Source organism: Eriocheir sinensis, chromosome 24, assembly GCF_024679095.1.
Source record: "Eriocheir sinensis breed Jianghai 21 chromosome 24, ASM2467909v1, whole genome shotgun sequence".
NCBI lineage: Eukaryota > Metazoa > Arthropoda > Malacostraca > Decapoda > Varunidae > Eriocheir > Eriocheir sinensis.
The window spans coordinates 6,019,571-6,022,971 of NC_066532.1; the positions used below are offsets into that span (position 1 = coordinate 6,019,571).

General features: G+C 47.1%; 1 long non-coding RNA gene across 5 annotated transcripts; it reads left to right on the forward strand.

Moving 5' to 3' along the window:
* Positions 1 to 365: 365 nt before the first annotated feature.
* On the forward strand, positions 366 to 3,081 carry LOC127003114 (uncharacterized). Of its 5 annotated transcripts, none has more exons than XR_007756966.1 (5): positions 366 to 616; positions 749 to 880; positions 1,077 to 1,547; positions 1,781 to 2,102; positions 2,224 to 3,081. It is a non-coding gene; the product is annotated as an uncharacterized LOC127003114 (long non-coding RNA). The 5 variants fall into 5 exon arrangements; XR_007756967.1 differs by having other exon boundaries at positions 366 to 583; XR_007756968.1 differs by having other exon boundaries at positions 366 to 550.
* Positions 3,082 to 3,401: the final 320 nt, after the last annotated feature.

A 3,401-nucleotide genomic window follows, 5' to 3' on the forward strand; every position in this document is an offset into this window, starting at 1 on the left:
TTCCAGACAGGTTATAACGCGCCTTGGTCTGTATTCTCTGGCGCTGGAATGACTGCGGACGAAATCGAAGTCTTTAAAGGACCGAAATTTCTCGTTTGTCTCGTTTATTTACATTCCTAGTTATGTTAAACGTGCACTCCAGACAGATTAGGCCCTCCAGACAGGTTAGGCCAGACATATTAGGCCCTCCAGACAGGTTAGGCCAGACAGATTAGGCCCTCCAGACAGGTTAGGCCAGACATATTAGGCCCTCCAGACAGGTTAGGCCAGACAGATTAGGCCCTCCAGACAGGTTAGGCCAGACAGATTAGGCCCTCCAGACAGGTTAGACCAGACAGATTAGGCCAGACAGATTAGGCCACTCCAGACAGGTTAGACCAGACAGATTAGGCCAGACAGATTAGGCCACTCCAGACAGGTTAGGCCATACAGATTAGGCCACTCCAGACAGGTTAGGCCAGACAGATTAGGCCACTCCAGACAGGTTAGGCCAGACAGATTAGGCCACTCCAGACAGGTTAGGCCAGACAGATTAGGCCACTCCAGACAGGTTAGGCCAGACAGATTAGGCCACTCCAGACAGGTTAGGCCAGACAGATTAGGCCACTCCAGACAGGTTAGGCCATACAGATTAGGCCACTCCAGACAGGTTAGGCCAGACAGATTAGGCCACTCCAGACAGGTTAGGCCAGACAGATTAGGCCACTCCAGACAGGTTAGGCCATACAGATTAGGCCACTCCAGACAGGTTAGGCCAGACAGATTAGGCCACTCCAGACGGGTTAGGCCAGACAGATTAGGCCACTCCAGACGGGGTAGGCCAGACAGATTAGGCCACTCCAGACGGGTTAGGCCAGACAGATTAGGCCACTCCAGACAGGTTAGGCCAGACAGATTAGGCCCTCCAGACAGGTTAGGCCATACAGATTAGGCCACTCCAGACAGGTTAGGCCATACAGATTAGGCCACTCCAGACAGGTTAGACCAGACAGATTAGGCCACTCCAGACGGGTTAGGCCAGACAGATTAGGCCCTCCAGACGGGTTAGGCCATACAGATTAGGCCACTCCAGACAGGTTAGGCCAGACAGATTAGGCCACTCCAGACAGGTTAGGCCAGACAGATTAGGCCACTCCAGACGGGTTAGGCCAGACAGATTAGGCCACTCCAGACGGGTTAGGCCAGACAGATTAGGCCACCCCAGACAGGTTAGGCCAGACAGATTTGGCCACTCCAGACGGGTTAGGCCAGACAGATCAGGCCACTCCAGACAGGTTAGGCCAGACAGATTAGGCCACTCCAGACGGGTTAGGCCAGACAGATTAGGCCCTCCAGACAGGTTAGGCCAGACAGATTAGGCCCTCCAGACAGGTTAAGCCCCTTCCACACGGTGCGGGCCAAAGGGTAGGCTAGGTTAGGTTAGGTTAGCGCCGCGCATCTCTCCAGGGAAAACTTATTCAGTATCTTGGATGATTTCTATGTGATTTGTTGTACGTTCCTTTTCCTCTTTCAAGTTTTTTTTTTTCTTATATATTTACCGGCCAAAGGTTAGGTTAGGTTAGCGCCGCGCATCTCTCCCGGGAAAACTCATTCAGTATCTTGGTTGATTTCTATGGTTTTTTTTTTTTTTTTTTTTTTTACAACAAAGGAGACAGCTCAAGGGCACAAAAAAAGGAAACAATAATACAAAAGCCCGCTACTCGCTGCTCCTAAAAAGAATGCGTTCCTTTTCCTCTTTCACGTTCTTTTTTTTCCTTTATATTTACCGGCCAAAGGTTAGGTTAGGTTAGGTTAGGTTAGGTTAGCGCCGCGCATCTCCAAGGGAAAACTCATTCAGTATCTTGGTTGATTTCTATGTGATTTGTTGTGCGTTCCTTTTCCTCTTTCAAGTTCTTTTTTTTTTTTTTATATATATTTACAGCACGTCTTGGTCTGTGGTTTGTGGCGCTGGAATGCCTGCGGACGAAACTATAATCTTTAAAGGCGCGAAAGTTCTCGTTTATCCCGTTTATCTCGTTTATTTATATTCTTAGTTAAGTTCAACGTGCACTCCAGACAGCTTATAGCACGCCTTGGTCTGTGTTCTGTGGCGCTGGGTTAAGGTATGTAAGTGGAGTGAAAATTCTCGTTTATCTCGCTTATATACAGTCATTGTTAGCTTAAACGTGCACTCCAGACAGCTTTTAGCACGCCTTGGTCTGTGTTCCGTGGCGCTGGGTTAAGGTATGTAAGTGGAGTGAAAATTCTCGTTTATCTCGTTTATATACAGTCATAGTTAGGTTAAAACTACACTCCAGACAGGTTATAGCACGCCTTGGTCTGTGTTCTGTGGCGCTGGGTTAAGGTATGTAAGTGGAGTGAAAATTCTCGTTTATCTCGTTTATATACAGTCATAGTAAGGTTAAAACTACACTCCAGACAGGTTATAGCACGCCTTGGTCTGTGTTCTGTGGCGCTGAGTCAGAATCTATATAATGGAGTGACTATTTGCTTTTATCTCGGTTATATACAGTCATTGTTAGGTTAAAAGTACACTCCAGACAGGTTATAGCACGCCTTGGTCTGTGTTCTGTGGCGCTGAGTCAGAATCTATATAATGGAGTGACTATTTGCTTTTATCTCGTTTATATACAGTCATTGTTAGGTTAAAAGTACACTCCAGACAGGTTATAATACGCCTTGGTCTGTGTTTTGTGGCGCTGAATCAGAATCTATTAGTCGAGCGAAAGTTCTCATTTATCTTTTTTTATATACAGTCCTGTTAAGCTAAAAGTGCACTCCAGACAGCTTACAGCACGCCTTGGTCTGTGTTCTCCGGCGCTGGGATGCTTGTGGAGACCTGGGGGTGGATGTGGCCGGGTGTGGCTGGGTGTAGCGGGGCGGAGCTGGGTGGAGGCGTTGCAGTGGGTGATGTGGGGCTCAGGGTCACCTGCAGAAAGCTTGATTGCAACGCCTACACCTTGTCCTGCCACCACACCTCGGGAGCCGCGGCGTGAGGGGCATACACACACACACACACACACACTTTTCTTTTATCTTCGTTTTCTCTCTCGCTTTCTTTCTTTTTTTCTTTCTTTTTCCTTTTTTTTCTTCTTTCATTCTCTCTCTCTCTCTCTCTCTCTCTCTCTCTCTCTCTCTCTCTCTCTCTTTTCCCATCTAACTGTGTGTGTGTGTGTGTGTGTGTGTGTGTGTGTGTGTGTGTGTGAGAGAGAGAGAGAGAGAGAGAGAGAGAGAGAGAGAGAGAGAGAGAGAGAGAGAGAGAGAGAGAGAGAGAGAGAGAGAGAGAGAGAGTAATTAAGGGATGGTTCTTGGCTTTCTCAAAATAATTTAATATGCCGTAAAAATATATAGCTCTGCCTCCTCTTTTAGTAAACTTATTCATAAAATTATTCTTTCTTTTT